Genomic DNA, 19,168 nt, shown 5'->3' on the forward strand with positions numbered 1-19,168 from the left:
TATATATATATATATATATATATATATATATATATATATATATATATCACAGCATATAAAGCGGTGCATGAAGTGTCTTTTAAAGACTTTCCTTTTATTATTAGCTTGAGATCCATTATTTTTGAGCAAGGGAATATCCGGGCCCGTATTCACGAAACTCTTTTTGACTAGAATTGTTTGCAGAAGAAAATTCCTGCCAACCCTGGTTCCGGACGTACAGAATCAAAGGCGGCTAACCATTGGCAAAATGTACTTACGGGCAAGAACCTTCGGGGATTCTGTCACTCGTACTTTCAGAGTGCTTCGAAAAATCTGAGAGAAGGGATTATTTTCTAGAAAAGATGGTTCTTGTGGAGACTGTGGTAATAGTTGCAACGAACACCTTTTGGCTCTATAGTCAGAACACGAGACCCTTGTTCAAGGTCAAGTAAGCTACAATCCAGAAAGTACAAACTAGACGCTTCTCGTATTTTGAGCATAGTCAAAGGGAGCTTGCTGTCATTATTACATATATACTTCGAAGTACGTTCACCTGATATCCAAAGTTCTTGCTAAAACTAAACCACTTCTACAGGTGTTATCAGCCGCGTGCTAGAAATGTCCTCCTTCCGTTCTACTCTTCCCTTTGATTTATTGAATATAGAGATAAGACCGTGCTTTAAAGAATGCCTTAGAAAAGTGTTCTCCTCTTAAAATAAATGCAAGTTTCGGTAAGCAGCGCACTTAATTTTCATGAGCTGATTATTTGAAGCACACGCTTACTACTGTAGCTTAAGACTTCAAGCACAGACTGAGCAGTACGGTTCGAACTGCTCATTGTGAAAAAAAAAAGAAACGGCGGTGATCGTTTACATTCACAGGACATCAGGCAATTTAAAAATATGGTGCGACGTGCAACTGCAAGATGGTATTCTCGGCACCAGGAAAGCTTTGCTAGCTCCAAAAAAAAGGTTTACTTTTTAAAACATCCTTGCTATGCAAGCCAAGAATTGTGGATTTGAGTCTATGTATCATGACTGCACGCAAATCTCTAGAAGCCGAAACTAATTAAAGCTGGAGATGATAGCGAAATAAAAGCGTATTACGATTGTTAGACAGGTCACAGCGTTAATTTATTTGTGTACAGCAGAGTATGCATTTTTAAATAGTGCATTTCCAAGTTATGGTCAATTTCCCCTAGCACACTGCCAGCGATGAGCATCGGCGTGCGGAAGGCTTTCCAATCGGGGGCCAAACTATCTTGCAGCGCCCCTCTAACCCCCGCCTTCGGCCCCCACCCACTGCTTGTCCTTCCATCTATAGAACCCGGCTTTTCTTTTTTGATATTACCTGAGAATGTCCCCGACAGGAATGCGTCATGTGTGAGCATACTGAAACATCTTATTTTAACGGGACCTTACTGGCGGTGTTATCAGCACTATTTCCTAGCTTGCTATAAAATAATATGCCCTAACAAGGAGGCGTAGGAGTCTCCTTACTCTAGCTCCTCCCTAAGTACCTGGCTCTACGCACTACTCTCAGGCTACGACACCTAACGGCGTAAATAAAATATCAAGGTATAGCATCCGCTGCAGCATTGCTCCTTGTTCCAATCCTGTTGCAGGAACCAAAGACTGTGCGTTGAATTTGTGCCCCCCATAAGCCGCAATATCTCTTCTAAGCTGGCGGCTCTGGACAGAGTGACGCACACCAGCTTTAGATTGTGCTTGTTGTCTTTCTCGTATAGGAGTACGACAACCTCACTCCGCAAAGTAACCTCATTAAACGGTGTACAGACCACACAACAGTTGTTATCGCAGCACAAAAGAGATGGCGCTACCAGTTCCGACGCCATACGACGCCTTGGAATGTAGCTGAGTGCCTTCGGAAGGTTGGCGGCTACCTGAATCGCCGCATAAGGGGGATCGCTTCGTGCTACCTCTGTTAACTGGATAAGGTGAAATATTGCACATATGAAGCAAAGTGTGGCATTCTATACCTGAAAAAGTATCCTCCAGCACTATGCGATGTAGATATCAATAAAGGCAAAAGCGAGCTTGCGTATAGCGCGAGCTGTCGCTTTTAGCAAATAATTATCTGTCATATATGAATCAGTATATCTACAGAATAGGCTACTAAGCTTTGAACAACAAAAAGCTAACATATTTAGCTCCCGCATGAAGGAAATAAGAAAAACGATGAGTGTGAGCGAGCCAGGAACATTTATGTCCAATAATACACTTTCGATGTCGCCACACTTGCTTCTTTACAAAGATTTAACTTTCTCCAAGGTACATTTTATTAACAGAAAACGACCAGTCAGCGATCATACATGCGTGAAATGGCAGTGGGTTATGCATGCGTTCATGATGACAAACTTGCAATATCCCTCGCGCAAACACACATACTTACGTTGTGGCTTAAAAAGCTCTTATGTGAAGGCAAATTTTGTCGTGAACACGTAGAGCATAACGAAATGCTCTGAACCGACTTGCACTTTTGTTGAAGGTCGAAACAACGAAGTACTTTCATGCGAAATTTTAATTCCTTCTCTCTCTTTTTCATCCGAATAACTAACTTCGCTGACGCATAAGCTCGTGCAACAACAGCTTCGCTATTTGGCCAGACATTTATGCATATAACTCTGACTGTCGCCGCCACTTATGCAGTTCAGGAGACTGGCAGCCTCTTGAATGTCCGGAAGAACCGATGGTTGGGAAATGCAGTAAAACTACAGACACATTTCCAATGGTACCGACAACGATGATATTGTATTTGCTGGCCCTTAAATATTGTCGCGATAGATTACACAGAACCGAGTCTGTAATAAATATATGTCGTTACGCAGAATTTGTATAGAAAAACAACGAGCGCAGTCGGGTAAATAGCTTCACCTAATTACCAACACGCGCTCCCTTCACTCACCGACATGGGACTGAAGTACGATGAGAGCTAATGTAAATTATCACAACCACTAACGCTCCCGGCAAACCGTCGCATCACTGACTTCGAATGAATTGCGGCACGATTGCATGGGCCTCTTTTGCTGGTGCAGCCATGCCGTTACATAAACGGAGGCACCGGGAATGGTTTTATATGCTTTCATGAGTGAAGTCGTTTAAATAAATGGGCTTCACTGTGATTTCGTCGTTGCGCGCTCGCTCCTGTAATAGGGCTTAGCATATCTGACTTCAAGTTAACTGCGCCGCTTTCGCATAGGCTTTTTTTTTTTTTTTTTGAAGCGAAAAGTTTCACTACGCTAGTCAACACCGCGCTTCGCGCGAGCCGGCCTATGTCAAAATTGCCTCCGTAAGCGTGTTCGGAGTCGGCGCAGCTGGCCACTGCCGCGCGCTAGGCGTCATCGTTTGACGTTCGCCGCAAGCGCGTGTTTAACGCGGAGGCCGACTATATAACCGCTTGCCAGAGAATAGGCGGGTGCATTCAACATGGAAGGAGAAGAGAGTGGTACTACCGATACAGAGAGCTGTGTTTATGGCTGTACAGAAATCGCAAGACAACGTGCCCAACAATGATGAATAAAGAAGTTTAATAATCCTGCATAACTTATGGTATATATCATTGATAAGCAATTTGCATAACTACACAAGGCACCCGTACAGCATAACCGTACGCTAACCAAAGCATATCCATAGTGAAACCATAAGCATAACCATAGGCTAAATCATAGAGCATAACCATAAGCTAAAGCGTAAGCATATCCATAACATAAACCATAATCATATCCATAAGTTAAACCGTAAGCATATGCATAGCCTAAATCATAAAGCATAACCATAAGCTAAGCCATAAGCATCACCGAACCTTTCCGCTTCGAGATATCCAGGCTTAACCTTAGCTAAGCCCCAGCCAATTTTTTCTTTTTTTCAGGCGTAGAACTTTATTGTAATATTGTTGCCAGCTAGAAAGACGCACTTTCTCCCTTTTATCCCCAATTGTTTCCATACGAAGGGACTCGGTTTAAAAGCGCCCAAGAGTGCTTTCTTGCGCAATTGAAGCCTGTTAGGGTGTTATGTAATATTTCTAGGCGTGCACCTATGGTTTAATCGATAGTAGATCGGGCTGTCGAGCCGAGGTAAGCGGTTTTAAAACCAACCGCCACATTTTTTTTAAGGAAAGTCATGCGACATTGCTTAGATGGCATCAAGCTAAGACGCAGTTAGTAGGCTAATAATGATCATCACCGCAAATAAAACATCATAGTTGTAAGATAACGGCGATTACTTTGACGTTGATCTTTAAGTGCATTGAAAGTTTGTTAAAATTGTTCGTATTACTGTTATTCATTGGCCTGTAACTAACACATTTCCGTTGTGCAAGAAAAATTCGCAGTTCCGCCCAAAAAGCGAAGCACCGATTGCGATAACAAATTGGTAAATACCACAATGCAGTAAGGATACTAGTTTTATCGGTCCCATGAACTTGTAAACATTTGCCTAATAACCAAATTAACAATGATACAATATTTAAGCGTGACTCAACGAGGGCGTATAAAAAGAACAGACACACGGAGACAACGCTGTCTTTGTGTGTCTGCTTCTTTGTACGTCCTTGTCCGGTCGCGCTTACACAGTGTATCATGGATTGAAACCAACTAGCCCGTCAACGTGTTTTAACTAACTTAACCAGCATGGTGTCACGCGCGCACAGGTAAACATGAACACAGATCACTAGATGACGGCATAAGCTGTCTGTGAAAACGCTAGATTCAGGAATCGCGGCAGCAGCCGCGAGCCAATTGACCTCCATGAATCTGCCGCTTCAACGCGTAGGAAATGTCGAAAGCACAGCGCATGAGAAGCTACTGGCACTACGCGCACTCTGCAAACATCGCAGATCGCTTTGAAGATGAGGCCCACGTGGTGGCGCACTTAGCCACGTAGCAGATCGCTTTCAAGACACACGAGAACCGGCAACGCGTCTCTGCGGCGTCCGCCAAAGGCGTCTACTACAGCGTCCGCGATTCGCGTGGCCAACGCCGTAGTAGACGCCGCGGTTGTCTCCACTATGTTCGGAGCGGCGGGCGAGGAGGACATCGAGGCACCGTAGCAGCTGCCGGATAAAAACGCCTCTCCTCCGGCGTTCGCTGGCTCACCCTCACACGCTTTCACTCATACGGAACCTCACGGCGACGCCGACGGCAGCATTGCGCCTGGAGTGTCCATGTAATTACTATCGCCATAAAACAGGCACGATCTTCCTAATAAACGGTTGTGAGTTAGGGCAAGATGTTTGGTGTTACGGCTCCTTTTGTCCTCGAACGTCACGACAACAATATGTCTACTGCATGCCCGTAAATATAATAGTTAAGGACGGCATATAGTACATATCTCAATATATTTGTATAATATTAAAACTGGCTTTGATCGGAATCCGCATAAATTGTCGCTGTATTACAGATTTACCTACTGTTGTTGTCTATTACGCCTTCCAATCTGGCAACAATTAGGCAAAAAGGTGTTAAATTCCCGAACTCACAGTGCGTATGTCATAGCGTGCACTCCATCTTAGTAACTATAGCAACGGCTGTTCTTATCAAACTCGTGAAGGACACTATTGGTAACTGTATGGAGAATATATCTGCAGTATTGTAGGCTCCAATGCCTTGACAGGTTAATTATCATGTCAAACTTCGACAACGTTCAGTGAGCTGCAAATAGCCTTCAGATAGTACGAATATAATGCCTTATCGTTAGTTTATTCTTTATTTTTTGCTGCTGTGCAATCTCTATATAAAGGTACCGAATCAAAGCACTGCCAATTGTACTTAAGCGCAAATTCAAATGCGAACAGATTCAAAACATCTCGAATGCGCTCTTTCGTTTCCAGTTTCATCTGAATTTGCACGTGTAGCCTTTAATTCCGGGAGCAAAATGTACATTTTGCTCGACGCTATTTTTAGACACGGAGTACACAGGAATTACGCGTGGCAGTTTCATGTAATTTACGAAACAAGTTTTCGGCTATGTTACTTCCTGTTCGCGTTTCATTTTATTATGATGGCAAACAAATTTCTTGTATACGATGAGGACATCTACAAAATGTCTTCATTTGCATTCAACACAGATGATGTACACTTATGATTTGTGAAATACTGCACCAGCTTGAGCATGCAGTTCGTTTTCGTACTATACAGAGTATGGAATGGCATAGAGGCAACTTGACGTCACCACGAGATCCTACTGGGTTTTTTACGCGTTCCGTATAGTCAAGACCGTTAAAGCAAGTACTGGGAAAACAAAGCCATCTAACTTTCGCGAATGGTTTACGACTTCCCATAGTAGATTACTCTGCGCCAAAACAGCCAGAAAAGGCAGGACGAGCAAGCGAGAAAAAAAAAAAAACTAGTTCGGAACCTATTGTGGGAAAAAAAAAAGATCAGCGAGACTGTTCGACTGCGGGAAAAGCATGGAGAGTGTAGTTTAGCTCGAAAGTAAGTTACGGCGCCATAAAACGTGTCGGTAACAGTGGAGGCAGAAAAAAAACGTGGCATTGAGATGGAGGTGAGGAAAGGATTGGGAATTCTCCTTGCGTACTCACATAGGTGCTAAGTTCACGAGGCCAAGGTTAATGGTATCTTAAACATAAAGTGAGAACTACGCTTGAAAAAACTAAATAAGTGGAACGAAATAGATCCATACAGTTATGCGACCTTCCAGAATCGCAACATAATTTCCATCGAGAAAACTGCTGAACTTTTTGTCAAATAATGTCCATCCTCCTCGCTGCTGCCCCCGGCCGGACGGTGCGAGTGCGCTTGCTCTGACGCCGAAAGCATTCAACACTCGACTACCTACAATGAGTACTATCAAATTAACACAGGTACAGTTTTAGTTAATTATTCTAAGATTCAATATCTCGCATTATAGTCTGCCAAGTTTCAAACTGAGATGCTGAGCCAGTTGTTTTATAGCAACTATTCTAAAATTTATTTCACCCGCCGTGGTGGCGCAGTGGCGATATGCGGGGCACTACTCGAAGGCGCGGTATCGAATCCTGGCCATGACGGCCGTGTTTGGACGGGGATTAAATGCGAAAACGCTCGTGTACTGTGTACCGTGCATTGAGTGCACGTTGCAGAATCCCATGTGGTCAAATTTATTCCCGAGTCTCTCACTTCTGCGTGCCTCATAATCAAATCGTGGTTTTGACATGTAAAGCCACCGAATATTTAATTTAATTCAAATTTGCCTCACCGCTCGGAAATGGGAGATCAGGGCTCCGACAGTTTTTCTTGCACAGCTTTTTTTTTTTATCTGCATATATTAATATTTTAAGGACGTATTCCACCCAACGCGCCAGTTTCCACAAAGTTTCCTTAAAGAAAGTACTGCTAAAATTTGCCAGACGCGAAAGGTTTCGTGTTTTGCGCCTAAGGAAGTTAATGTAAAAAAATTATGTTGGGGATTGTGCCACAGATACGAAGGCGAAAGCCTTAAGTGGCTCATTGCAATAGCTCATACACAAAAAACGCGTGGTCCCCTCCAATGGTACAAAAACTATCATCATCAGCAATGGCTCATACCCTCCTAAGCAAGCAAAAAATGCAAGACCCATCCCTCTCCTAAAGCAGAGGCTACATGTAAGCACCCAGCAAAGTGAAGCGTGCCGTAATGCATTCATGTAGAATCACGCATACAACGTATGCAGGAGTGTGATTACAAACAGGGGAACGTACATAGACTTCGTGTTCCACAATCATGATGCCGTTCAAGAGTACATCGCCTGCTAATTTGCAGACCATAAGGCTATGTTTATTCTCTTAACGTCGAGAAGCCACCACGGAGCCCCAGTGAAGGTGTATCGCTAGAGGATCGCTCACCACGGGATGGCAGTAAAAAAACTAAATTATGAGGTTTTACGTGCTAAGACCACAATCTGATTATGAGGCACGCCTTAATGGGGGACTTCGGAAATACGGACCACCTGGGGTTCTCTAACGTGCACCTAAACCTAAGTACACGGGTGTTTTAGCATTTCGCACACATCGAAATGCGGCCGCCGTGGCCGGGATTCAGTCTCGTGACCTCGTGGTTAGCAGCCCAACAGCACAGCTACAAAGCAACCACGGCGGGTCACGGGAGGACACTAAAAATGGAATTTGAGACTAGTGATGAGATACATCAACCATACGCGTCTTTAATTGTGTTCGCGTAATGTTGCACATTAGTAACAGTTACTGGCGACAAGCACACCTCCCTTTTACGTAGTGCATTAAGTGCTCGCAAGTGTCGGTGAGGAAGTCGACCTAAATGGCCCCATGTGCACTTTCTGCGGTTTGTTATGTCGCGCAAGCAATCTGATCACTGAGATCTTACAAGTTAATGCGTTGCCAAATGCGCTGCAAACTATCGCCTTCACGTGTTACAGGAGTGTAACATGCTGGCGAAATTTTTTTTTTTTGTCTTTTGTAACTTGTGCCGTGCGAGTGTTTTACGGTCCCCTCAACTCGCCTTCAGATTTGAACAATAGCCTAAATTATTCACTTAGTATGGTGGTATTCTCGGCCCTTTGGTGCGTGATGACAGTGTGATGGTTCCAGTAGGTAGAGAGGCGAGCAGTTAAAAAAAGAACTGGAAGGCGATTCAACCTTCAGTTGAAGGCGATAAAAGACAAAGTCTTTCTGACGAATTTCGAGGTTACATAGGAGCGGTGTCACTGCGCACCGCAGTTTGTCGCGTCACTCCTCACGCGAGGCGAGTAAGAAAAGTGTGAGACTCAATTGTTTAACTGCACTATCTTCGGCATGGTCCCACATGTTGACGTATTATAGCGCGTTAATTATTGCGAATAATTTCCTCAGTGTGAACATGTCAAAACTACCATGCGGTTATAAAGAACTCCTTTATGGGAGAAAAGCCTTCGTGGCATATTGGTTTGAGTATCAGGCTTCTGTTCTAGGTGTCCTCTGTTCGCATCCAGCGGCTGCACAACTTTCTTTCCTTTATGCCGTGTTGGAACACGTAAAGGCGCGTGATGACGGACAGCCGGATTTTGGATGATTCACTCGCTGACACTGCAAAAATTTTTAATTTTTGCACTTTGAACGCTTACGTACATAGCACTATTTAATATCCCCCAAAAAACAGAGCCGATGCTTACTGTAAAGCAATTCTAGAATAAGTTTTGATGCCAGCAGATAACTAGTCATTTTTACCGCATTTTCATCTACTCTCACAATTTTATTTCGAAAATAATGCTGGCGCATTGATGCATACTTAAAGGTTGTCCTTCAAAAAGGCTTACGCAAGCTTGGCTAAAACTATGGCTCAGTAATGCAATGAAAAGGTCTAGGACAGAATGAGGCGAATAAAATACGCAGCGTTGTAAATAGCTGGAGTACTGGAGTTGTAAATAGCTGGAGCTGGAGCTGGAGCTGACGTACTGTAGTTATCGAGATACAAATCGTGTGTGTGACAGATACGAGTGATAAAGAGTACGTGACCGAAAACAGTCCTACATTAGCAAAGTGTCAACAATAAGCTTCAGACCATGGTTTCCATCACAGCCGCGGCTGCCAAAATTCAATGGTGGCAAACTTCAGAAACGCTCATGTACGTAGATTCAAGTGCACGTTAATGAAACCCACCTGATCAAAATTATCTCGAAGTCACCCACTACTATCAATAATTAGATCGTGGTTCTGGCACGTAAAACAACAGCGTTTATTATTTTTCTAAGTTAAAAGCAATAACAAGACACGCGATCACATTCATACGACCTTTACACACGAACAAATGAACACCGTCTAGCCTAAAGTATCATAAAGTATTTAGCCTAAAATATAAGTACGCGTGTCCAGCTTGGGAATACTTCCTGTCTGTGGTACAGTATATTTCCTGCTTGTATAAGCATATATACCTGAATGTATTGCTTAAAAACGCGTTTTTCGTACGTTCTGTTACCTAACAACACATAGAGGAGCACTGCAATGTGAGAAGGAGCAGTATACAGTGACGCTTTTCTTCAAGCAAAAAGGAACGTTTATCGCCAGAATGCATAGCTAGCACTATATATACAAGATGTCCCCACTATCATGCACCAAGATTTAAAAAAGTGCAAAAGCCACGTAGCTGGACAGAGCCAATGTTGTTTGCCGTCGCTTGGAGTTACTCAGATAATTTTTTTTTTACATTCCGTCTAAATACATAATAAGTCCTAATTAATTCTTCAACTTGTCCAGCATTAAAATTACGTGAAAAGTGTCAATGACAAGCTGTGCAGCAGCATAAGAAACTCCTGATGCAGCTTTAATTATGTGCTCAATACGTGCTGCTTAAGTGTTTTTCTGAGCGTGAAAGATACTCGCGAATACACGCAAAGTGCCTCGAGCGGCCAGTCACGCAGCAGTTTTTCATGTTGTCTGCTTCTTACAAAACCGATCAGTATTCTCCCTGCGGCAGTTTTGCTTCCATATCCTATCCCTCTCGTTTTATCTGAGTGGTACAAGCAGAACAAGTATAAATGCTGAGCCGCAGCACGACAAAACTCCCCAAGAACATTTTGCTAACATTTCTATGCTCAGTGCATGCGATTGTTGAAAATTCGGATTAAGGTTCGAACAGGATTCCTTTTACTTTTATGAAATGGCGATAAGGGTAAACACCTAGTGCTTAACAAAATTTCCTCAAGGCTCTTTCACACGAACACACGAATTTAGATATATTGACTTAGCAGAAGAAGGTTCTAGCTGTCTTTTTCCTGCGTTCTAGGTCGCGTTTAAATAGCATCATAGGGGTCGTTTTTTTCCCGTTCGGTAATGCACAGAGGTTTGCAGCAAATGGGCATTATGGGGTGTATTTTTTTAAGCATAAAACTGTCACTCAGTTTTTATCTTACGTCGCGAGTCCGAAAAGTAAACTTAGCGAACACGGCCGCAGCCATGCGGAAATTACTGACACCGGACAACACGACAACGCCGCAAACGTGACAGGGCAGCACATGTGACAGCTTCATATGACACCGCCGCACGTGTATGTACGGCCGCTTCAATATCTCCGACACAACATGGCGGAGGTGCGGCCCGGGCCTGGTCAAAGGTTGTCACCACCCTGCACGTTGGGAGGCGGCGCTCACGTCGAAGCACCCTACCGCATCGCGTGCAGTTTCTACCAGTATGGTCAACGATGCACAACGTTCGGCGCCAGCACCTCTCGGTTATCGTTGTTGTTACATAAGCTGCAGTTGCCAGGAAGCGTAAGAAGCAGTCAGGTGTCTTTGAACGATATCGCATCTCCCTCTTAATGGGAAAGCTTGAGCGTCCTCCCAATTTTTCGCACCCTCAAAGCGACTTACCACAAGGCTCAGTTCTCTTTCCTCTCCTCTTTAACCTCGCCACCTGCGTCTTTCAGCGTGTCCTCGAATCGTTAGCCTCCATTCGCTATGTTATTTATGCTGATGACATTACCTCCTGGTCTTGTCTCGGTTCACCGGGATATAAAGGGTGATGGTTTCACGTTTTTCGGAATTTGTAAATGTAGCCTATTTCAGATAACATAATTGTAGCCATCGAGCTGGATTGTTCAGAGAGGCGCATTATCTGCATGAGAAATCGAAACACATATTCAACTAATTACCAATAGGGCGCTCATTCTATAGTCAATTAATTACTTTACGGCACATGTTGTAATTTACGAATTGCAGCCGATGAGCTTGCAAGGCGTACTCACTTGGAATTAATTTCCATAATGACGCCAGCTCGGAGATATGCGTCCCTTGCTCTAAAACATTGCTCTACAAGTACACTATTGTTCAATTTACGTTCAATTTACACTTTACAAAACACTATTTTGTGCATCACAATGCAAAAGTAACTGCTACGACAACGTATTTCATTTCACACTTTGGGAAATTAAATCTCGAAAGAATAATAAATAATATCACCTTTGTCGAAGATTGTATTGCCTTGGTTTTTCTTTCCTTCTGTTAGGGAAGGGGTAGGAGAAGGCGCTGTTCATGTTGCTCTTTATTACGTTGTCAACAATTTCTCTTTCATTTTTCAGGGGCTTGAATGATTGTTGAGGCAGCTGAATAGGACACCTTACCGGTGAGCGACATCTCATTCTTACTCTCTCTCCCATTGTGTATTCTTCAGCTCACGTACGTACAGAATAATTTGGTTTAATGGAAGCGTTTTATCTTTACAACGTAGAACCGCGCGATATAGAACCAAACCCCACTTGTGTGCGGCTGTGCAGTGCATTTATTATTATTATTATTATTATTATTATTATTATTATTATTATTATTATTATTATTATTATTATTATTATTATTATTATTATTATTATTATTATTATTATTATTATCTACGTAAGAAGAAAATTATTTGCAGGTATTTAGCTCTCAAGTGCAGAAACATCGCTGCTTGCATATAGCTCACGAAATTTCATCCAATGAAAGCTTTATTCACTAGCCGCCAGCCAACTACTCATTTGCTGATTTAATTTTTCCCCTCATTTTAGCTTGCCGTCTCGCTTGCCTGGCTTCCTTTGTGATCGGCCTGTATTTCCCTATCAGCAAAGTACATTCGACGGCGGTTTGCCTCACTCAGCCATTGAACAGTGTAGCGCCAAGGTACCATTCCAAACGCGCTCAAAAGGTGAATTACAATTCTACCACATCTGAAATTAAAGCTGAGCATAGGGCTGTTATTCTCGACGTCTGCAATCAAATTAAGTGACTTTTGAGTGCTCACCCCCAGACAACAGGGTTGATTCTATAAGGTTCTGACGTATTTCCTGAACGCGTTCATTAGGACGTCTGGTCGAGCCAGCTGCCGGCAGGCAGACTTTATGGCCACGAGAACAGCAACAGCAAAATACTGCTTGAGTCGGCAGGGCTCGTTATACAAATGGGATTCGTTGAAGGCACTCCACGTGTCGGACTCTATTTCTTCCTCTTCTTTGCATGGCGTGGATCTGGTTCCAGGAAGCGAGCGCTTGGTAAGCAGTTTTTGTGGCATTTCATAACCGCCGACATTCGTGGCACAAAGTCGGCATATATATTTCATAAACACCAGAAATGTGCTGCAAACTGCTGCAGACGACCAAAAGCACGTTTATGGTAAAACAAATTTTACTAATAATTTAGTAAAACCTACCGCAAGCCTTTGTTTCTTGCCAGAAACAGCTAAGCTTAGAGAAGTGCGCCGTTTTGGTTTTAAGCTTCTTTTTGGCCACTTGAAACCTGAATGTCTTGAAACCTTCAAAAAATAGCGCGTGACAGCTGCCCGCTTGGTTTAGAAAACGGGCTATTTTGCAAGATAGCACAATGCACATAAACTTATTAAGCATAAGATAGCGTTGGAAAATAAACACGCAAGCCGAACAGTACAAAAAAAAAACGAAACATCGCAGTTTTAAATTTTTGGACCTTGATATGTGTGCTTTGGTCTTTCATAACCGTACAAGTTATTGGATTTGTTTTGACTAGCAGTTCTCAGCAGTAACGTCTTTCCGTCTGGCACTTATCCAGGCAACCAAATAAAGCTATAATTTTAAAAAATGTATGCGGTGAAATTAGTGGTTTCTTTAGGCACTCTTATTTTTCCTCCTGTCGTGTGCTTGGAATTTTGGTGATAAACATGAAGGGGAAGATAACAAATCCAGTCATTACATAGAAGTTGGCCTAAGGAATTTTTCAGCGCGCAAGGTTGTTTTCGTTGCTTATACAAAGCAGTTTGCCTAATGACTATTAACTTAAGAGGAAAAATCGGCAGACTCGTGGCAAATCTGAATAAAATACTGCCCAACGAAATAACCTTCGTATGCCGCAACTCAAAAGCGTTCTAACCCACCTCACCGCACCGATTCCCTTACACACTACCTAGCTCTTCCGCAATAACACCCCATCAAGCCATATTTTCGCGCAATGTAGCCTGCGAACAAAGCCCAGCCTCGTGTTTGATTCAATCACGTCGGTTCCGTCGGAGTAGCGCAATGCACTTCTGTATTCGCAGTATTGGTGTGAGCCGCTGCGAAGGGACCACATGGCCTTCCTCAAGCCCTGCACCTTGTGGCTCTTGAGCTGAGGCATAGCCACCTTACAACTACCGCCTTGACAGGAGCGCTTGAGTTGGATAAGAGTGAAGAAAATGACAAGGACGCTTATTAAACTACAACCCCTGTTAGTGTTGACGTCAGCGCCGCAGCATGCGCAGGCCCTTCCCGCTAGCCTTCTCTTCCAGCCTGGCTTCCTTACTACTACATCTTATGTGTCTTCAGTGCCACCGCATGAAGATAGTGTCATACGTAAGGGACCGTAGAATTACGAACACGGTCACTTTTTGGCGCAGTAAAGGCTCAAACGTTTCTGCCACCTTGAAGATTCTGTGAAATAACGAATACAATACATTCGCGAAGAGACCATATGCAAGAGGGTGGTACTCCAGTTCAATTCATTGCCATAACGTATGTTGAAGGGTAGGCGTCCACCAGCAGTTAAACCCTAACTCTACGTAACTACCGAGCGCATAGCGGCAGAGCTGTGGAAAACAGAGATCCGATACACCGTAAAAGGCAGCACTATCTATGATACGCCATGTTTCATAGCAAAAGATGTTGTGTCCGCAGGGCACGCTTTACAAATGGGAGTCGCATTGGCTCTTAAGCTAGACTGAATTTTCAGCGCCCTTGCGCAGTTCTTCATCAAGTTTAAATAATTGCAGTTTCATATACTCTTGGGGGGGGGGGGGGTGGCGGAGGGGGTAACAGAAAGACGCTATATTAAATTGCAACACACTTTGGCACATAATCTTCCTTCGCATTTCCTAAAACTTCCCTAGTGTTCTAAATGTACCACCGTTATGTGGTATATTAATGTACATGAGTGCTGCAATATTAGATTAAGGCACAGTGCTGCGACCCTCCGTAGCCACTTTTCCCCTAACCCGGATAAGGGTATTCCCTAGATTTCCCTAGATTTCCACATAATCATACTTTCCCAGTATTATTCCTCGTAAAATAAATGTTGGTTTAGGTTATGTAGATAGACTGCGAATGTTATATTTCAAAATTGTTCTCAGCTCGTTTTAAGATAACAAAATAATGTAGTCACTGAACTCAAGCTGAAATGAAGTCGCAGTGGAAATTGCTAGGGTAACAACACAGCCTTCTGCTCGAAACCATATTAACAAAATGAGAAGTCATCACGATTACTATACTATGCTGTTGTCCAATATTGTTTCGCACATAGATAAAAGCACCAAGATTACATTGAACCTTATTCGAATTGTAAGGAAAATGGGCGCCGGACCTTCCTTACAGACTGGAAAAAATGTGACTGGGTAAATATGTCCGCTCATAAGCCCAGAATTGCCCTTGCTGTTTTGTTTGGTATACCTGCGTATGCTGTTTAGCGTGTTGCAAATTAATATTTTATTGGCAGTGAGTATACATCGACAGCCCGGCTAGTAGTACGAACCGCAATATCGTAGTAATCGTACTTGGTCGAATGGTTGCTCTTGCAGCTTTGTTTAGTATTCCAGCATATGTTTGTTTAGCGTGTTGCAGATTAATATTTTATTGGCAGTGAGCATACATCGACAGCCCAGCTAGTAGTACGAACGGCAATATCGTAGTAACAGTACTTGGTCAAATGGGCCAGGGCATTCACCCCCTTAGATTACGGGACAAGATGCGTTCACTGCACTCCTGTGATACTTTACATGCTAATGAGAAAAATAATTTACAGTGACTGACAGAACCAACACATTAGTAGTTTTACTGTTTCAATGTCATAGCCAGAAGCTTCCCTTGATACCTGAATGACTTCCATATTTCCGTAAACAATGCCTAAAATAGCAAGATCTATGGAAAATACCCTAGAGTTGACCGCACTGTGAAGTCCTCAGGTGATCGTAGGCCTAACTATTAGGCCACGATCACACGCATGCTTCTCTCGTGCCAAAGCGACTCTTTGAAACGTCTGGCGCGTGTGTCACGCACCAGTTTCTCACGTTTTTGCCCGTAAGACCCATAGCGCTCTGACACGCTTCGTTTGACTCCACAGTCTTCGGTATACTGCAGTGCCTTCGAGGTCGGCCCATTTTTTTGCGTTAGATACCACCATAATGGGTGAAGATCACCTATATTCAAATCGAATTAAGAGCATTCTTTCGTGAATTCGCAAGTCCGTCTAAGAGCTCTGGGACGCCGCCAGGAACTCTTCGTCTGTATGAGCTCAGTTCTTACATCAATATAGAATATATGGCACGGCAATTCTAAGCGCGGGTAAGGAATGTACAAATAAGATATGAATCATGGTATCTCAAGCGGCATGCTCCAAGACGTGTTTCATAAACGTGTTACACGGAAGCTCTGTGAAGTGCAGGAGAGGTGAGGAAGCGGGACTGATGAGAGGATGGGAATCACTCCCACATCAAGCCTTGGCAAAGATAACGAGTTTCGTGTCGTACAACGGCCGTATCGACCAGTCTATGGCGAATGAGCCAAAGATGAAAGCACGAGGTAAAGTGAGAGGCTTTCCCCATTCAGTAAGAGCTATCTCCCTGCCGCAAATGACCTGCGAGCCATCGATTTTGACGCCAATATAAGGGATGTCTTTGCTTTTGCCTCCAGTTGCCGCCGCCATCGATAAGCACGCCATTTTCTTATCCTCGCCTGCGTCCAAATACCACACGAAAAAAAAAGGTGTTTCTTCCCGTGCTACTCCCTTCTTTTCATTTACCTTAGGAAGCAGGATGCTAGCTTCGTATGGAAATGAATTCGTATAGCGTGAAAATGTAAGTTATCCGGCAGAGAATGAACCAAATTTTATCAGGTGTCAGAGCCGTCCAAATGACGGCTGGTAACCGCCATACCACGTATAGACCGCCTCACAATAGCTGAGGTACTATTCAGAACAGACGGCTCATTCTTAGAAGAGAACAGTGCAGGCATGGACCAAAACGAACTGACACACAATATCACAAGCAGCACGGTGGAGTTTTAAAAAGCTTTTAAATTGCGGGTAGACATGCTTTCAAAACCCCTTTTCTTCGCCCATTTCATCCAATTTCGTCTGTCGCGTCTGTCCTCGCAAGCATTTTATCTAGCACTGAATGTTAGCCAAACAATTAGTCGTGCCTGTGAACGCACTTCCCCTCTGCCAAATGAAACGGTAAGTCACGGCATAACCTGTTCGTCTGTACATATAACATGCGTGTGCTTGGGGGAAGGTTCAGGATTTTGTAGGTATCACTAAACCAGACATACTTAACGAAATAACGCATGATATACAGCAGCTCCTTTAGTTTACTTAAACTTGTCATATTTGGTTTATACTATGCTTAGGCGATTGGGAATGTACCACTCTCTATGTGTCTCTAGGACGGTTTCTTGCAAAATCCTTGAGAATTGGTATATGGCATAGTCATGCCAGTGTTATAAAATTTTTCCTGTATGTATGCCTGGTGTCCCAGCTAACTTGATGCAGAGTTTAGAAATATGCGAATGCCACGTAATTGGATGGAACCAAGGTAGTGTTGTTCGCCGTTGCTTGGAGATACTCAAATTATTGTTTTCATTTCGCCTAATTAGATCATTAGTCTTACTAATTATTCGTATTCTCAAATATAATTAAATTAATATTGTCAACGAGGAAATTGTAGAACGACATGAAAAACTCCCGATACAGCTTTCTGTTGCTCAATATGTGCTGCATAAAAGTGTTTTTCTGAGTGTGAAAGAAGCCTGCGAATACACACAAAGTGCCTTGAGTGGCCAGTCACCCAGCAATCTTGCGTGCAGCTTTCCAGAGTGATCAGCCTTGCCACCCTATATATCATTGCCTTGGGCGTGAATTTTTCTGAAAAAAGTAATTGTTTTCGTGATATACAACTGACACTGCACTGATGATACTCGCCGAAAGCCGGTACGACTTATTTCGTGTGTAAAATTTATCTTGTCTACTAATTGGGATAGAGACGTCCTCGCATAACTGCATTACGTCAGTGAGGGTGAAATCCATCATTTTTTGCATGATAAAAAACTGTGCGCACAGCCGTACACTTTATGTGAACAAAATTACGTTAATGTCAGACTGCAGATTCACACTCAGATGCCGCAACTGACATGCGCAAAAAGGAAATTAAATGGCACTTATTCAATAGGTGAAGTGATTATTAGCACAAGGAATGTTTGCTCTGTTTTGCTTAGTGACTGAAGATACTGGCATCGAGAAAATGAGTTTTGAACTGGTGGACAGCGCGTCGCTTAAACTAAATGTGTCCACGTCTTCTCACCAGCAGCTTTAGACATGAGTATTGCAGGAAAAACATGAAATACACTGAGCCATTTTTTATAATTAAATTTCTAGCTACACTTCTTATGCTGATCAACAAGTTTGAGTCCTGGGCCTCCTGTCACTTTGTTGTTGTCAAGTAATGTGCAACTTCAGCTACACCCTTTATTTTTTTTCACGGGCCCTTTCATGGTAAACGAGCCATCATAATTGCTGACGCGGAATGCTCTAACTTAAATGCAGACATTTTTGATAGCTTTACCGCACGCTTGCACTAAACTTGGTACATTTCTATACCGTATTTTAGTGTCTTGTAAGATAAGCTTATTGATTTGCATTACTTCATGAAATATTAATATATAAATTAGCCTAATAGCGTAATTTGTCCGTGCCAGAATTTCTGTAAGGAAGCAGAAAAGGGGTCATTTCGTGCCATAGCTAGAACAAAACGAGATCTCTGAAAAGCAATCTATTCATACAAATGTGCCACGTAGAGTAAGTCAGATATTGAAACATGCGCAATGAGTAAACCAATGCAGCCCGAAAATGAGGAATGGTTAGGCTACTGCAAGAGTGCTCTAGTCGTACCATCGATGCTCCATTCGATGCTCCGCTTGTGTCATCGTACTTCCAGAATTTCTTTCAGGAAAAGCGTTTATGCAGATACGACACACATGCTGAAATCCGTGTTATGTGAAGCTTTTATCGAGAGGCCAATTAAATGCTCTAAAATTTGATGCGATGTCTACAATTGCATTTAGTTGTACACTATTCAGCTTGTAGTGTCTTGAGTTGTTTATTGATGAATTGATTACCTAATGAATTCATGACTTACTTATAGTCATCAATTGTTAAGTTTGTGCGGATGCACACTGTGAGATGCCAAGAAAGGGGTATACTGAGGATGAAGATTACGTTTAATGTTTAT

At 42.9% G+C, this 19,168-nt stretch overlaps 1 protein-coding gene across 1 annotated transcript in view; it reads left to right on the forward strand.

Moving 5' to 3' along the window:
* The window catches only part of LOC135901154 (facilitated trehalose transporter Tret1-like), a 207,567-nt gene that overhangs the window by 121,090 nt on the left and 67,309 nt on the right, over positions 1-19,168 (forward strand). The window contains exon 3 of the mRNA XM_070537223.1: positions 12,000-12,043. The gene's annotated coding sequence lies outside the window, so the exon portion shown is untranslated. The remainder of the gene's footprint in view (positions 1-11,999; positions 12,044-19,168) is intronic.

Source organism: Dermacentor albipictus, chromosome 4 (assembly GCF_038994185.2).
Source record: "Dermacentor albipictus isolate Rhodes 1998 colony chromosome 4, USDA_Dalb.pri_finalv2, whole genome shotgun sequence".
NCBI lineage: Eukaryota > Metazoa > Arthropoda > Arachnida > Ixodida > Ixodidae > Dermacentor > Dermacentor albipictus.